This window comes from Schistocerca piceifrons, chromosome 7 (genome assembly GCF_021461385.2).
Source record: "Schistocerca piceifrons isolate TAMUIC-IGC-003096 chromosome 7, iqSchPice1.1, whole genome shotgun sequence".
Lineage (NCBI taxonomy): Eukaryota > Metazoa > Arthropoda > Insecta > Orthoptera > Acrididae > Schistocerca > Schistocerca piceifrons.
The window spans coordinates 171998617-172017604 of record NC_060144.1 but is presented as its reverse complement, the minus strand read 5'-3'; the positions used below and the strand labels follow the sequence as shown (position 1 = coordinate 172017604).

Here is an 18988-nt window from a genome sequence, read left to right as displayed (position 1 = left end):
AAATGAAGCTATAAACATTTCTGAAATTGCAGTTAAATCAACACCATTCACTGCTGACGGGCGTTGATATACATCAACGGGGACAGTTGAAAAGGTGTGCCCCGACCGGGACCCGAACCCGGGATCTCCTGCTTACTTGGCAGAAGATCCATCCAATTTTTTTTAAATTTCATTTTTTTTTCTACATTGCTCTTTGAATTCGTTTCGGGCGGACGTCCGATGACACCCGTTCAGGTTGTTCGTTGATCCGTTCACTCAGTTTTCTTTTTATTACTGACGCCAACCAACCCTCTGACCGGACACGCTGAGCTACCGTGCCGGCACCATCTGAGCCACAGAGGGCACAGAGGATAGCGCGACTGCAGGGACTTATCGCCGGAACGCCCTCTGTGAGACCCGAATTCTCAACTTATAGTCCACACACTACATTCGTAGTGCCCCTGCCATTATGCCCATTACTCGTGGCAGACAATCCACCGAGTCTCGTAAGAGTTTAGGCAATTCGTGTGCATCCGCACCCAAGAAGGTTATCAGCCGGTTAGTCTTAACGATATGAAGATGGCATCGGTTCTTTCGGACATGTCCTGTTCTCAGTTAGTTGTTGATGATGAACTTACGGTCAAAATGAGATATATTCAAAAACAATTCAGGAGAAAAAGTAGCTTGTACAAAAATTTCAAATATTGTCGCAAATACTGAACTAGTCCTCACCCACCTCTGACCCTCACTCGGCCCCAGAAAATAATAACCGCTTTCATAGCACAGTATTTCTATCCAGCAGTTGGTCTTGCTGTCCAAAAAGAGCACGGGGAAAATATTTCGTTTCCGCCGACATGAATCTGGATGGTATCACAAATAAGTTAGAATCTATCGAATCTGGTATCCAGGAAGTCAGTTGAAATCACTAACTCTGCACTTTAGCGCACTATCTCAATATTCTGTCAATGTGACGTGATTGAGTTTCTACGGGTAGCCATAAAGTACCGATTGTGATTACATCCGCTGTGAAACAATCTAAGTGACTTACACTAATATTAATGTATTGTACAGCTTTCGCATTCCTGTTCCACTGTCTCCAAACTTCACGATGATATACACATAAATATCTCTGGAGGAATAACAATGTATTCGTCGCAGCTAACTTGAGGCAAGGAACTTTGCTTTTGGACACAAACATTTAAATCATGTTACAGAAACCGTAGGCCACGCTATTGTTTAATCATTACATTAATGTAGCATGATTTAGTCAAGACAAAGCAGTACGCTGTTTAATAGTGAGTGATGTTTCAGTTTCATGCCAACGCTCATACCATCAGCTGAGGAGGCTCATATCCAGAAACTGGAAGGTACTATACATTCCTAAATACCAAGCCTCTGCCAGGAAATTGTTCTACTTCCAACTGAATAATACATTTGCTCCCATTCCGATTTTCTGTGCCACACAGTTGACGTCCACTTTCAAGGATGACGGAGCCTTAGCGTTATGTTACGCACCAGTAGTTACCGGATCGTTAGACAACACTAACGAGGGCAGCGTGTGTCATCCGAAGAGCGTCACGGGTTTCCGTGACACTCCCCCCGTCCACCCGCCTCCGCAGGCCGCCACCATCTGTCCTTTACGAGCACTTGTTCCTCTTCTATATTGTGAAACACCTCTCCTGCTGAAAGCTGTTTGTCTTCCACATTTTGGGAAGAGGTAGGATCGACCAAAACAATAAAAACGTGTCCGGGAAACGCTCGCTCTAAATTGGATACCTTAAAATCTATGAGCACCTTTTCAGTAGACACTTGTTTGACAGTAGCGAAGATGAATAGGTGTTTATAGCTCTTAGGGTATGCATCTTAGAGTCCTTATTTACTTGATATTTCTTCTATATTTGGTCCATACCACCGCCTCCGAATTTCTACACTCAAGCTCATAAATCAAGGATAATGCTGATACATAGTGAAACAACGCTTTGGTGGGCAGTTTGCGGGTTTAAATCACCTCGGGGTATGACCATGCGGTGCATTTGACCTGCGGTCGTCGCACGGTGGCGCTGGCAGCAGTCCACATACACACAGGTTTGTTGGTGCATGTCAGAATACGGCGCAGCGAGTAAGTGTGCAGACGTTTTCATACGTGTTATAGTGACTGTCTGATGAAAATGGCTCACATATTGATGACGTTATGAGGGGTAGAATACTAGGTCGACTAGAGGCTGGTCAAACACAGCAGGTCGTAGCACGGGCCCTCCGTGTGCCACAAAGTGTGATCTCAAGGTTATGAGAACGTTTCCAGCAGACAGGAAAGGTGTCCAGGCGCTACAGTACGGGACGTCCACAGTGTATAACACCACAAGAAGACCGATGTCTCACCATCAGTACCCACAGACGGCCACGGAGTACTGCAGGTAACCTTGCTCGGGACCTTACCGCAGCCACTGGAACATTTGTCTCCAGACACAGTCTACAGACGACTGAACAGACATGGTTTATTCGCCCAGAGACCTGCAAGGTGCATTCCACTGACCCTGGGCCACAGGAGAGCTCTTAAAGTCTGGTGTCAAGAACGCAGCGCATGGTCATTGGAACAGTGGCCCCAGGTTATGTTCACGGACGAGTCCAGGTATAGTCTGAACCGTGATTGTCGCCGGGCGTTCATCTGGATTGAACCAGGAACCAGATACCAACCCCTTAATGTCCTTGAAAGGGACCTGTATGGAGGTCGTGGTTTGATGGTGTGGGGTGGGATTATGATTGGTGCACGTACACACCTGCATGTCTTTGACAGGGGAACTGTAACAGGTCAGGTGTATCGGGACGTCATTTCGCACCAGTATGTCAGCCTTTTGAGGGGTGTAGTGGGTCCCACCTTCCTCCTGATGGATGATAACGACGGCCCCACCGAGCTGCCATCGTGGAGGAGTACCTTCAAACAGATCAATCGAATGGAGTGGTCTGCCTGTTCTCCAAACCTAAACCCCACCGAGCACGTCTGGGATGCTCTCCGTCGACGTATCGCTGCACAACCCCTAGGACACTTCAGGAGCTCCGACAGGCACTGGTGCAAGAATGGGAGGCTATACCCCAGTAGCTGCTCGACCACTTGATCCAGAGTATCCCAACCCGTTGAGCGGCCTGTGTCCGTGTGCATGGTGATCATATCCCATATTGATGTTCGGGTACATGCACAGGAAACAGTGGCGTTTTGTAACACATGTGTTTCGGGAGGGTTTTCTCAACTTATCACTAATATCGTAGACCTACATACATATCTGTGTCGTGTGTGTTCCCTATGTGCCTATGCTATTATCGCCATGTTTGCGTAATGCCACGTTGTGTGGCACTACATTTTGCAGTTATCCTTAATTTATGAGCATGAGTGTAGTTCACCCTATATGTACTTACTAGTTAAGAATTGGGTTTCCTCTCCACAACATATTTCCTTGTTACTGTGGTGGCACAGCTAGTATTCAACTTACACTTTCAAATCCGCTAGGCAGCACGTTTACTACGTCTACACTTTTTCTTCGTGTTATTGTGGTTTCTAGCTGTTGAGAGAGTTTGTGTGGTGTCTATATCAATGTCGTTCTCTCCGCATCAGGTAAGAGGTGCGAAAGCACATAACCAACATCAGGGAGAAAATTATGCTTACATTCCAAGATTTCTCAAAATTTTGGTGTCGTCCATGAGTTGTAATTATCAAACTTAAAGCAGGACACTAGAAAGAAGTAACTATCGATCTATCGTTCTCCTATCCTTAACATGCTAGCTGCTCCTTAGAAGTATCAACGGTCACATAAAAGACTATTGGTCTTTTATAAAGCACCGAAACAAGCTAGCGTTACACAGTTAGTCTGAATAAAAACTCCTTCAGTCACATGTTTTCCTGTTTCGTTAAATTACGCGGTGCATTTCAAACCTTGTGGTGTAAATCGTCTAATACAAAATTTACATTTGCCCTTTATGATAAAGACGTTAGGTTTAGTATTTCGTGAATTATGTGTAGAAATACGTGAGAAATAATGGAAAACTTATCGAACAAACTAGGGAGAATATTTTAACCGTTTGAGGTCAGCATACTTTAGTTTATTCATACTACAGTCGTACATCACGTCGCTCAAGAAGCACATTGTTTACATCTGTTTAAAAATATTTCACAGATGTAGTTTAACCCCGTGTGATTGAAGATGGAGTTTATCACTTGGCGTCAGAAACCAGATTATTAAGAAGTTGATACATCTAAGGAATAAATTTAAAGTATTTCTTTAATATTCCTAAAATAACTATGTCTATCGAAATCTGTTTGTTCATTTAACATAGATTCCGACTTTTTGATTTTATGGTGGCATGTGAGTAATTCTTATTGGTCTAACACATTTAAGATCCTGCCATTGGCTTCATTGTGTCGTACTACTAAACTGTTTTCCGTCTTGTTTATCACATACTTGGTTTCTAACACATGCAGTGCAATAAGTCTGAATGTAATTATGTGCTCTTGGAGACGAGTTTTAAAATTTCTGCCTGATTTTCCACGTACTCGTAGTAGTGAGGACAATGGGGGCATGAAACTTTAATCACTCCACTGCTGTTAAATTTTTAGTTATCTGTTTTTATATTGTGAACTGGTAACCGTCCTACCTGCTTTCAGACTCAACCACTCTGAAAAATCACTTATTGGCCAACATACGTTAGAAACGAAACACTTGATTAACAAGATAAAAAATAAATTATAGTGCTACAGAGTGAAGCCAATGGTAAGACCCTAAATCTGTTAGAATAATTGGAAATAAACCTTCACAAAATCAGAAAGCCTGAATCTATGCTAAGTGAACAAATAAATTTCGATAGACAAAATTATTTTAGAAATTTTAAGGAGTTGTTCTAAATAGATTCCTTGGATATATCAACTTCTTATAACTCAGGTCTCTGACGCCCTGTGACATTGTATCTTTGATCACACCAGGTTAAACTACGTCTGTGAAGTATTTTTAAACAGGTGTAAAAACACATGTGCTTCTCGAGTGACGTGATTTGCGGAAATGGAATTAATAAACGAATGTATACCAAATGCGAAACGTAACATCTTTCTCATTACAGGAAATTGTATTTTACTTCACTCAAAAGCAAATGTAAATTATGTATCACACAATTTATGCATCGTGTAAGTTTATAAAATACGACAAAATTGTGACGAAAACGTTTTTTTTTTGAAAGTCCCTGTGTACTGAACACAGTCACGTTCACAGCCATAAAATACGGATAAAACTAAAACTAAGCTAGTATTAGGAATGGATTCAGCATAACGTAAGACTTCTAAGTCTTGAATGGAATCATATAACGCTGGATTGAGTATGAACTTCCGCTTTATCGTCATTCGGAAATACTGAGAAAGCTTTTAAACAAATTCAACTAAATATGTAGCAATAGCCAATTTTCTTTTTTTATATAAAGAAAAGAAAGCATGTCTCTATGTCTCTATGTTGGAGAAATATATGTCATGGCTGTATCTCCAAACAGACTTCATCAGATAGGCGGACAATTTAGAATACGGAGAGGAATCAGGGAAGGAGTTGGCACAGCACCAAATCTCTTCTCAGCAGTCGAAGAAGAGAATTTCAAATTCCTGAAATTGCTGAAAGGGAGAAGAAGTGCATGTTACTGGAGCATATGTGGGCCGCGTTTTGCTCACGACTTTCGGCTGTTTTCCTCCTTGGTTTAAGAATCACGATAGAAGGTTGTATACATGGAAGAACCCTGGAGATACTAAAAGGTACCAGATAGATTATATAATGGTAAGACAGAGATTTAGGAACCAGGTTTTAAATTGTAAAACATTTCCAGGGGCAGATGTGGACTCTGACCACAATCTATTGGTTATGACCTGTGGATTAAAACTGAAGAAACTGCAAAAAGGTGGGAATTTAAGGAGATGGGACCTGGATAAACTGAAAGAACCAGAGGTTGTACAGAGTTTCAGAGAGAGCATAAGGGAACAATTGAAAGGAATGGGGGAAAGAAATACAGTAGAAGAAGAATGGGTAGCTCTGAGGGATGAAGTAGTGAAGGCAGCAGACGATCAAGTAGGTAAAAAGAAGAGGGTTAGTAGAAATCCTTGGGTAACAGAAGAAATATTGAATTTAATTGATGAAAGGAGAAAATATAAAAATGCAGTAAATGAAGCAGGCAAAAAGGAATACAAACGTCTCAAAAATGAGATCGACAGGAAGTGCAAAATGGCTAAGCAGGGATGGCTAGAGGACAAATGTAAGGATGTAGAGGCTTATCTCACTAGGGGTAAGATAGATACTGCCTACAGGAAAATTAAAGAGACATTTGGAGATAAGAGAACCACATGTATGAACATCAAGAGCTCAGATGGAAACCCAGTTCTAAGCAAAGAAGGGAAAGCAGAAAGGTGGAAGGAGTATATAGAGGGTCTATACAAGGGCGATGCACTTGAGGACAATATAATGGAAATGGAAGAGGATGTAGATGAAGATGAAATGGGAGATACGATACTGCGTGAAGAGTTTGACAGAGCACTGAAGGACCTGAGTCGAAACAAGGCCCCCGGAGCAGACAACATTCCATTGGAGCTACTGACGGCCTTGGGAGAGCCAGTCCTGACAAAACTCTACCATCTGGTGAGCAAGATGTATGGAACAGGTGAAATACCCTCAGACTTCAAGAAGAATATAATAATTCCAATCCCAAAGAAAGCAGGTGTTGACAGATGTGAAAATTACCGAACAATCAGTTTAATAAGCCACAGCTGCAAAGTACTAACACGAATTCTTTACAGACGAATGGAAAAACTAGTAGAAGCCGACCTAGGGGAAGATCAGTTTGGATTCCGTAGAAATACTGGAACACGTGAGGCAATACTGACCTTACGACTTATCTTAGAAGAAAGATTAAGGAAAGGCAAACCTACGTTTCTAGCATTTGTAGACTTAGAGAAAGCTTTTGACAATGTTGACTGGAATACTCTCTTTCAAATTCTAAAAGTGGCAGGGGTAAAATACAGGGAGCGAAAGGCTATTTACAATTTGTACAGAAACCAGATGGCAGTTATAAGAGTTGAGGGACATGAAAGGGAAGCAGTGGTTGGGAAGGGAGTGAGACAGGGTTGTAGCCTCTCCCCGATGTTATTCAATCTCTATATTGAGCAAGCAGTAAAGAAAACAAAAGAAAAATTTGGAGTAGGTATTAAAATCCATGGAGAAGAAATAAAAACTTTGAGGTTCGCCGATGACATTGTAATTCTGTCAGAGACAGCAAAGGACTTGGAAGAGCAGTTGAACGGAATGGATGGTGTCTTGAAGGGAGGATATAAGATGAACATCAACAAAAGCAAAACGAGGATAATGGAATGTAGTCGAGTTAAATCTGGTGATGCTGAGGGTATTAGATTAGGAAATGTGACACTTAAAGTAGTAAAGGAGTTTTGCTATTTGGGGAGCAAAATAACTGATGATGGACGAAGTAGAGAGGATATAAAATGTAGACTGGCAATGGCAAGGAAAGCGTTTCTGAAGAAGAGAAATTTGTTAACATCGAGTATAGATTTAAGTGTCAGGAAGTTATTTCTGAAAGTATTCGTATGGAGTGTAGCCATGTATGGAAGTGAAACATGGACGGTAAATAGTTTGGACAAGAAGAGAATAGAAGCTTTTGAAATGTGGTGCTACAGGAGAATGCTGAAGATTAGATGGGTAGATCACATAACTAATGAGGAAGTATTGAATAGGATTGGGGAGAAGAGAAGTTTGTGGCACAACTTGACCAGAAGAAGGGATCGGTTGGTAGGACATGTTCTGAGGCATCAAGGGATCACCAATTTAGTATTGGAGGGCAGCGTGGAGGGTAAAAATCATAGGGAGAGACCAAGAGATCAATACACTAAGCAGATTCAGAAGGATGTAGGTTGCAGTAGGTACTGGGAGATGAAGAAGCTTGCACAGGATAGAGTAGCATGGAGAGCTGCATCAAACCAATCTCAGGACTGAAGACCACAACAACAACAACAGATAAGCCTCCGCAAAGAGTAGAACAGATTAACAGATAAATTTTTATACTAAGCTTGATAATAAATTATTATAATAAGGCATAAGCCATGTTCAATAGTACAAATTAATGAAGATGTCTTAGAATCAGTTGATGGAAATTTTATGTAAGGCGGTTGATGACATCGACAGAGCAGACAGGGAAATGAAAGAAATACTTAAGAGTAACGCAGTCTGGTGTCAGTTTCAGCAAACTAAATATAAGACAGTTACAAATTAAGTATCCTATTAACAGAATATTTACTTTATTTCGCGTTTTTTACTGAAGATTTCTTGTACTCATAACACAATATTCAACTTTTCCAGTTCTTTCGATGCGGACAAAGCTTAACTTATTCAGTAATTCTGGTCACTGTTCAGAATCAGTAATGTCAAGACTTTATCTACACTGGAAGCATCATAGTAAAACATAAATCTTTCTCAAAAGATCCAGATAATTTGTAGAATACGTAGGCTGGTAACTGAATTTGGTGTTTCGTTAAGACGTATCTCCAGCAACTATAGATTTCTTACGAGTGAAAGTACGCAATCCACATTTAGGATTTCCTTGATTTCTCCAAACCGCTCCAGGCAAATGCCGGGATGTATACTCTGAAAAGGGCACAGCCGATTTTCCTCCCTAACCTTTCATAATCTGAGAGTTGCAGCGATTCCGCAGCCGAAACAAATTTTTTCAGTGCCAATAACGTTTCGCACAGCCTGTCGTTTGCTCGATTAAGATATTCACTTATTCTGGTGTCTCTACCAGTGCACAGTTTCGGCATTGGAGTTATTTTAAAGTGAGTATACTATCATTCGCTAAAGGGTTACAATAAGAGCGTTCGTATCATCGTACATTGTTGAAAAACATTACGTTGTCTTCTTGAGTAGCAGCTTTAACGCCCCCTTTACGTTTAAACTATTTATACTGTCTCTATGTTTTAGTAAGCTGGCATATGAAGCCCAGTATAACGTGACTACTCTATTATAGTGTTTATGAACTTTGAACTGTTAGTTTTTCACCCTTTATCTGGGCAACAGAGCTTTATATCTTTTCTTATGATGTTGCCTGACTGGTATAAAATTTTTATTGAAATAATCTGCAGCATATTAACTTTTAATTCTGATTCCTGGACTTTTGATCCTGTATCTTGGAAGAAACTGTCTTGTAAGCATGCATAAATATGGTCCTTTGTTAAATTGAAGATAATGATGAATTCGAGTGCGTCGATCTTTTCTTGTAGTTATTTTGTATGTAAGTGGTTAAACCGAAGACAGAGACTTGCAATTCTTTCGTTTCAGTCAGCAATTATTGATTTTTTAAATTTTTGTCTCCAATCGTTATCATACACTGTTATCATGCTCTTCACCACATTAGCTCACTCTGTTCATCACTTTGTAGAAACAGACTTGTTTCATTATTTAATCTAGGCCCACATTGTTCTTTCTAAAACTGTTACGTCTGTCAACATTTCTACATGCCTCTAATGTCGTTCGCTGTCTGGAGTCTCGCATCCGCCCTGCGGCTCCTGCAGCTAGTGCCCCTCATCCGTCGCCTTATGGTCCCGCTCTGTTCCGTGTCCTGCCGGGGTCTGCCGCTAACGACGTCGCCTGCGGCCCCTGGCATTTCCCACGTCTCGCATTATTAGCGCCTCTGCGTCGCACCTTACGCTTGCTGCCGATTACACCACATGGCATGGCACGCTGCCCCAAAGGCTACATTCCTCTTTCAAGCCATTTCCAATCTTTCCAGATGCTTTTTTCTTAGCACGCTTTGACAGTGGCCTGTTCATATGCGCTTTCATATTTGCCCACAGTATTTTTCCTTTCTAAAATCGTGAATTTATCTTTGGATTTTCTGCAAGATCGTCCTCGGGTCAGATACTATTAGTCGAACCGAACTCCTTAACTTATCTCGCTGTGGCACAACTGACTCATACTTCTACCTTTGGCGTGTCGTCCGGACCTTCAGCCTTCGCCGTTGTCAGGCCACGAGGCCGAATAGATTCAGTTCGACACTTGGATTTCGGAATGTTGCATTCTGCTTTCTGCTTGAACGGCGTGACGTGGTTCCTAGAATATTGGAGATTCTACGTGAGACCTCTACAAATATTTTCTGTGGTGGGTTACGAGGCGACGTGTTGCTAATTTCAGTCGCGATGCTGAGTTGCAGAAAGGCACAACAAAAAGACTGTCGGAAAGTTGGGTTTCGGCCAACAAGGTCCTTGTTAAAAGTAGACACACACAGTCTATGGCAGGAGGAACCACACGGCTCTGGCTCCAGCTGCCGGGGACTGTGGTCATGTGTGTGTGAGTTGCGTTTACGTGAGTGTTTGTGTTTGTGTGTGTGTCAGTGTGTGTGTGTGTGTGTGTGTGTGTGTGTGTGTGTGTCTCTGTGTGTGTGTGTGTGTGTGTGTGTCTACTTTTGACAAGGATCTTGTTGGCCGATAGCCAACTTTCCGACAGTCTGTTTGTTGTGCCTTTCCACGACTCCGTGTCTCCGCTATAACGTGAGCAGCAATTATCCTTTTCATTATGTATTGTTATAGTCCATCCTGGATTTTCGATTGTTTCATTTCAGTCAAGTCATCCAAATACTCGTGAGACCTGGTACTCAAGCGAAGACAGGACTCGGTTACGATTGTGGACGGGGCCGTAATTAGTTACTATTGGTTGCCTTTTACAGTTACACACAATTTTTTAAACCAATAATTCCAGACTCAACAATAAATAAAAATAACACATATTATTAATGAAAGAATAAACAACTGTGTAAATAATAATGTTTTAAGTGAGTTGCAATTTAGCAAATCACCATTAAATACAGATGCAGCAGATAATGTTTTAAAAGCAAGCCACTGTGGTCTGGGCAGAAGGCCTTACACGCCAGGAATGACAATAAATTAAGAATTGTTTAAAATTCGCTGCAGCTTACAAATTACAGGTATTGAAATATTAAAGGTAAGTCGCCACAAACACAGCAGACGGCATCAGACGCCAGGAATGGCAGTAAATAAGGGTTTTAGGCTTACTGCTAAAATAGAAATACCAAATTTGAATTTTAAGGCATGTGACCACAATCGCTGCTGAAGTCCTTACACGCCAGGAACGGCAATAACATAAAAAATTTTGAAACCTGCTGTGAAACAGCAAATACAGAAGCAAAGGTTAATTAAAAACAAGCAACTGATCGCCAAACGGGTGAAATAAGATGATGGTAAACTTTTTAACACAACCCTTAACATCCACTGAGCACTACACTGCTAGGTTTATTCCAGAAGACGACCAGAACTATTAATTAGACATAGATAACCTTTAATGCAAGTATTACAACGTATTATAATAAATAATACAATAATAAAACACAAGAACCAGTACATAAGTTCCTTAAAGGGTACTGAGGCACATTATACCAGCAGAAGGCGTGGGCTGAAGGAGCGTTACACTGAACTACTGGCCATCAGACCTCCTTTTAGAACACACATGTCTTACAAGAACCAAGGGGCCACAGACGGTGCTCCAGGAATCGAGCTCTGAGAAGGTCCGGCAAGAAACACTTTCGCGAGTGATGAGATAGGCAGCCAACAGTTGCATTCACTTCACAAGATGGGAACCCAGACTAGTGATAGTCTAACGAATGGCTAATGATCGTTTTGCTGAAGCAACCTGATGTTCCATAAACCAAATGCAACGATGGAACAATACGCCAAATCCGGAACCGGCGGTCTGCACTACGTTCCCTGAATACTGTGTTTAGGTCTCCCAGAACGAGAATGGAACCACTACCACCACAGTAGAAGAATCACCCACCGGCCTTCAATCAAGAAAGCTGTCAAAACTACACGCCTTACCGGACTGCAGCGGCAAGGCGAGGAAACATACACTGCCGTTACATACACTAACCCCCGGGGCAGGAACTGGGCGTTAGCGGCCACCAGGCAAGAAAAATTACCGCTGGTTGAACTTAACAAATTGTAACAAGTTGAACGCAGCAAATAGTAATAAGAAGTAGAGGAAAGCTAATCAGATCCGACTTCCCCAAGAACTCCACTTGCTGCTCTTGACCTCGGCGACACTACGAGCAGCAACACGAACCCAAGTCACTGGAGAGATATAACAATGGTGGAGGTTTCTCTACTTGGATTGAAATGCACTCATCTTAAAGCTTACTGGATCATGTTTACGACGAGGTTGCGCATCCTCGTGACCACAGCCATTTCATCCAGCTGTCCATGCGTGGCGCCATCAGTCCTAGTGTGATCTGGTACTGCGCGATCCTAGCTCCTGAGTCCCCAACCGAACTGGCCCACTCACACGACCCGAAAAAACAACGACGTCGTCCCAAAAATAGGGCAACAGTTACTACATATCGATAACCGCCGCTGCTGCCACTAGCGGACAGGCAACGCTTTCGAAACGAAGTGGCGACACTCAAAACGTGAAGGAGACAAACAACCGCAACCATGTCAACTAAACGATACCATCTGGCCTCCAAGAGAGGGCAGAAACCTACAAACAGCACCAACGCGACCCGCAGCATGGCTCAACTCGCAGTTATTTTGCAAACATTCCACACACAGAATTGTAGCGAAGCATAACGTGAGGCAGTATTCTTTAGTGTGGTGACACAAATGCTGGCAGATCTCTCGTCTTTCGTAGGATAGAAGCTGATTTACAGGAGGGAGTAATGTCTATTGAATCTGTCTCATAGAATATTCACTCATATCTTCCTCTCGCGCATTGTAAATAGTCTTTTTGGTAAAAGACATATCTCTAAAATGTAAGATTTTTCTATGATGTGAATACACTCTGCATGTACTGAGAACACACTTAGTTTTGAGGTCAATGCAAGTATTTGCGACATTTGTGTTAGTTATTTCGCGCAGTCTAAGGCATTCCTTAATTATATTAAATACAAGGGCTGTTCGATACGTACTGCAACACCTCTTTTTTGAAAGCAGATTGTTTTTATTCAGGATTCCATTACACGACTCTTTTGGCTAAAAAAACCAATTTTTCAACACAATCTACGTTCAGTGCGGCAGCCCCACGTCGCCCTTCTGGGAGGGGCTGTGTGCCCGCATGGTACGGCGCTGCTGGACCACGTCGGAGCCATCGCCTTGCTGCATCAGTAATCTCCGCATCAACCACGTACTGTTTGCCATGGATTGCATCCTTCATTGGGCCAAACGTTTGGACGTCGGAATGTGCGAGATCCAGGCTCTCGGTGGATGAGGAAGAACAGCCCAACATAGTTTTGTGAGCTCATCTCGTGTGGGCTGCCTTGCGTGTCCAGCATACGGAGAGGTGTTTGCTTGTGATTCGTCTATCACCTCGATTGAGAGTGTTCGCACGTTCCAACATTGCGGGAGTCGCAGCTCTACGCGGTCGGTCGACGCGGTGGAGATCGGACAGGTTAAAAAAACTCAATGACCACTACCTCTTTGCCTTGAACGCACCTCTGTTACAGACACCATTTTGAAGGCTACGTACACGCCCGTAACCTATCGGAACCTCGTGAAACCATAGGGGCTGAGCAGGCAATATTTCACAATGCTCCACACCAAATTCAATTTTTTTCAAAGGAAACTCACTAAGAAAAGTAAGTGTTATATCACTTATTCAACGCTTTTCAAAGTTATATGTGAGTGTGCTTCCATCTTTCAACACCTGTTAATATAGTAGTTGTCGTATCAAAGGCCAGTCAGTGTGCGGATATTCAAACAATTAAATCGTACGCTTCTACTTCAGTCCATTAATAATAAATGTTACGGCGTAAAGTCAAGGCCCTCAGTTCACGTCAAATGAATTTAAAACATTCTATGAAAGCAATGGCACACAGCATCTAGCTAGTTCACCGTTTCATCCACAGTCAAATGGCGGAGCGGAACGTATTGTCACAACCTTCAAGCAGCAGTTGGCCAAACATAGCACCACACACACCTAATGGCCTCAAGCCTTGCTACTGTTTCTCGCCTGCTATCGTTCGCATCCACGAGATGGACCATCACCGGAGGGATTGCTTCACGGCCACCGCCATCGGACACGAGTCCACCTGCTCCACCCTCATCAGCATCCGTTGCCGGAGGAAGGCCGCAAGAATCTCTTCGCCCCACATGATATCGTGTTTTTCAGGGTTTTTAGCGGCAGCAGACGGTGGACGCAAGGCGTGATACTTCGTCGATTTGGCGCATGCATGTGTTTCATTTCAGGCCTCGACGGATTGCAGCGCCGACATCAGAATAAAATTCGCCACTGTCATGTGCACCGCGATCCTTCTTTATCTCTTCCCCCTGATTCATGGATCCCGAGGACAGTGCGGCCACAGCAGCCGTCAGAAGGTGTCACCACGAAACCGTGGGACGACCCCATGGAGACGGTGCTTTCGCCTCCCCGCCTCTTCTCATCCTAGCGATGGAGCTGGACTACCAGACACCTTTTACATCTTGCTATGGGACTCAGGAAGTGGACGCGTTTTCCGAAGGACGTTTCCGCCAGAGCGAATGCCGGATGGCGGGGTACGGCTGGAGGTCTGCCGTCTCCTGCGGCCACAGCCTCTAGTCCACCGTAGCATCGACGCTCATGCCTCCTCCGCAGTATACTATTACGGTCCGTTGCTTTGTTGGGGAGGAGTGTTACGGCATAAAGTCTAGCGCCGGCACGCCAGTGGGGAACGAGAGAGCAGAGAGGGCTGTGACAAGACGTCAAGCAATTGCACGCTCTCCGACCCCTCCCCAGGATGACAACGCGACAGCAGTGGCCTCTATGCGAAGAGGACATAAACGCTGCTGCGCCCGACTGGCCGCGGCCCTGTTCCACAGAAGCTTGACGACTAGCGACCTGAATGCAAGAGTCAACTGTGTTAGCTCACTTGTATTAGGAATTGTATATACTGAAGAGATTTCTTATTTGCATGTCGCCCTTTGCTTGCGACATTTCTGTGTTATTGTCAAAGTTCAGTATTGCCATTGTTCATTTCGTAATGAAACTCATTAATACGATTTGTTTGAATGTTGTCAAGCGATCCGACAATGTAGCCTTCCTAGACCTCACATATTTGACGCCAAGGCAGGATTCAACACTAAACATTCCGTTCTTTTGCATGAGTGACGTTCTGGTGCTATAGGTAGATCCTTCTGGAATGTAAATGACTGCAGAAGATAGTGCGCTTGCTTTTCTATAATAATGATGTAGTTTCTGGTACATACGCTATAGAGGCGAGCTACAGTTTCAAAAGGGTGCACAGGTTTTGCTTCTAAATTACGTCACTATCTCATTGGTTAAGTAAATCGTTTCCATAATCGATGTTTTGCACTCTAGATTTAGTGTCACAGATACGAGGAAACATCCTCATTGTTCCGCTTTCGGTGAAACTAAACATCTTACGTAATTTTTGGATACGATTTGGTGAGTGACTACCCACTACTGGGTTTTCGAGCACGAAACTGTATACATTCATTACTGTTACTCATATAGTACCATCCCGTATTGTTCCGTGTTTTCGAGTACTGTAGAGAAATTTAAAAATGTGACGCTAACGGTGAATTGCATGCTAACGATAATGCTTATGGACAGTCACTGAGCTGGGCGTCTTCTGAATTGCGACGCATTATTCCTTGAACATATGATGACATAAAAGGAAGAATGGATAAAAAGCTCTTGTCCTAGACTTGTAGGAGAACGGCTGCGAGTACCTTTTATGTAACACCTGGAACGGTTGCAGTTGCTTTTGAAGGAACTGACGTAGATGTAATGGCTCGTTGATGTCTGGACGAGAATTCAATTATGATTGACGTCTAGAGATAGGAAAGTGTAATATTACTGGAGAATATAATTAGAACTTCAAGGTACGTTAGCGATCATTATTCCAGTACTTTTTTCCGCTGAAATCAGCATGTATCATTATTAGCTGTTTATGGACCGGAGGGACACGTGTAGGATGCATTACTAGTACGAATATGCATCACGGTCATTGCCCCATATGGGAAAATTATTATTACACTGATTTTCAGTTTTCGTACAATACGGCAGATACCATCCACCTTCCAGTTGAAGCACTACGCTAGCACAGATGTTGACTCCGTGCTGCCCGTGAAGGTCAGAACAACCCTGTGTATTCTGTGACTATTTCTTCAATTATCTGTGCTCAGGTCGCCTACTTGACGTAACTGTGCCCAGAGATACAATCGTTCACATAATATACCACAGCTTAACAGATCTGGTTTTTACCGAACTACACCTCATCTTGATATAGCTTATTTCTTAACACAACACACAACGTGTACATAATCTGGGATTGAGTTCATGTTGGATTTATGTGTCTATACAATACTTTTAAGTATTCAGCAATTAATAAAAATGTGAGATGACACAGAAATTTTCGACTATATGGTCACCTTACATAGTGACCCTTTGCGTCGCTTCTGGCCAGGAAAATTTTTGATGGTAACGAAAATATATCCGTATGCGGCTGATACTACACTCACTTAAAATGGCTTCACAGCCGGAATATGCAGCAGTGCAGAATCTAAAACAAAGGAATGTATTAACGCAAATGTCGACAGCCAGTGTAATAGTGTGCTGTCACTCAGAAAACCTAAGTTTTCAAAAGCCTTTGACACACGTTTAATATATTCGTGCCCGGTGTCGACAAGGAATGTTTATATTCACACAAAGTTCCAGTGAACACTGCTCTTATAACGAAAGCAACTAACCGTACCCACTGACAATTGACAATAGTTAGGGCTTTCATTCGTTGATAGCTTTCGACGAAACACGTTCCACACATTCTTTTTACAACTTCTAAATAGCTAGTATTTATTTTTTATGAGTAAGAGATAAAGATTTTGCAGTTTATACATCACTGATTCTATGATACAAGCTCTGTCGCTGAAAGTTTTACGCCGGTTCGCTCCCATACACGTCCTAAAATTCTAAACAGAATTGCTGGGACAAAAGGGAGTTTTATGCAACACCACTATTATACACCCTCTCTTCTGTCAGCGCCTCGAAGGTAACTAGCACAATTCACTCTGCCGATCCCATCATAGAATGTCTGACGGCTGTCATCCATCTTTTAATGGAGCCGTAACCAACTTCACCCAACGTATTAATATACAGCCTTAGAAAAACAAAATGGAACACAAGTAAACAAATGTCTGTTTTAATTTCGAATGCCCAAATATAACAAAGGCAACGGCCTTGCCGCAGTGGATACACCGGTTCCCGTCAGATCACCGAAGTTAAGCGCTGTCGGGCGTGGCCTGCACTTGGATGGGTGACCATCCGGGCCGCCATGCGCTGTTGCCATTTTTCGGGTGCACTCAGCTTTGTGATGCCAATTGAGGAGCTACTCGACCGAACAGTAGCGGCTCCGGTCAATGAAAACCATGATAACGACCGGTAGAGCGGTGTGCTGACCACATGCCACTCCTATCCGCATCTTCATCTGAGAATGACACGGCGGTCGGATAGTCCCGATGGGCCACTTGTGGCCTAAAGACGGAGTGCTTAAATATTACAAGAAAGCTGTACTAAATATGAAAAGGTGTAAATTCAGTATTAAGAGCATTAACAGTTCTAGTTTCACAACACGTAATCCCAGATGTGAACGTAGGTTTGGTCTTACCAGAAACAATTATTAAACATAATCTAAGCACTCTATCGACACGAAAATGACACAAAATTATCCAGAATAAATACCATATAAATATATTATTACTTTAAATCAGGTTTTCCATCGATTACTGAAGATCGAGCGTCATAATGACGATATGATTTGACTCGCTTCTTAAGAACATAATGGCTGTTGCTGAGAAACACGGAGCAACGTACTAAAATCTAAAACTGTATAGGGAAAAGACTCGGCAACATTCTTTAGTCGTCACCAAAATTTCCACTTCTTGGAAACATGTTGACTCTTTAAGACTTCAGTCTCTTTCCCTTCTTAGTATTACCAAGTTGACCGACGGCCAGTTCTAACCATACACTATCAACAGCATACGAAATCCTGCGTCATCTCTCTGGAATGTCTCACAGGAAGTTACTTGTGACGAAGTTCCGCCTTATCCATTTTATCACCACAGGCTTAGAAGGGCAGCTGCTACTGTACCTGAACTTCACAAAAGGCACTGCGTGGGCTGCTGATCCACAAAACGCAAAAGACAAAAAATAAGAACACATCTTTGCTTTGTGTTTTGATTTCATGCAAAACGTCCAACTGCCAAAAATACTAGTGCAGGAGTTTTTCCATCTGAGGCAACTAAGTGTCTTCAATATCTATAACGTAATAAGCAACCACAGTTATTTCGACGTATATCGGGAGGGAACAGCCAAAAACACTCCCAAATGGTGTATGCTCCTTCCTGATGTATTTATTGATCAGATTCTCCAAAACGCTACTGAACCTGATCTGTATTCAGATAACTGTTTCGGCCAAAACCAAGAGAATGATTTGGTTCGTCTAGTACTTCCTTTGTCGGATATGAATCGGTTCCAAACCGTTCACTTGTTTCTTGTCCGGGATCACGTTTTTCTCTCCTATGATCGTGATTTCTTCACGGTAAAGAGAAAAATGAGGAATGCAATTTTTTCACTCCGCGAGGTAACTGAATTGATGTTGAGCAGTAGGCAATTAATGAAATTCCAAGTTACCGATGATCAAGATTCTTCGATCATAAAAGATTACGGACAGGGAAACTGGTGGTCACCTTGCTGTAAAACATAGTATTTCTGTGGAAACGCTGACGATGCCGAAATCTGCTCAGGTGAAATTTTCGGTCTCGTGATTTTTCCATTTCGTGTACAGATCTGACCCAAAAGGTGTTGTTGAATCTCGCGAATCCATAAATTCAGAGGAAAAACACACCTCCATCCTCATTGAGAGGATTCCCAGCGACCACATCTTTCGTCTATCTACCGGTACAGCGTATCCCACTGCAAAAATCTCGATAAAACCT

The 18988-nt window shown here is 42.6% G+C and overlaps 1 protein-coding gene and 1 pseudogene across 1 annotated transcript in view; one reads left to right on the top strand and one right to left on the bottom strand.

The window, feature by feature from the left end:
- The window catches only part of LOC124805532 (O-acyltransferase like protein-like), a 370573-nt gene that overhangs the window by 256453 nt on the left and 95132 nt on the right, over nucleotides 1-18988 (bottom strand). The gene's annotated exons all lie outside the window — the stretch shown is intronic.
- On the top strand, nucleotides 17222-17339 carry LOC124709236 (annotated as a pseudogene).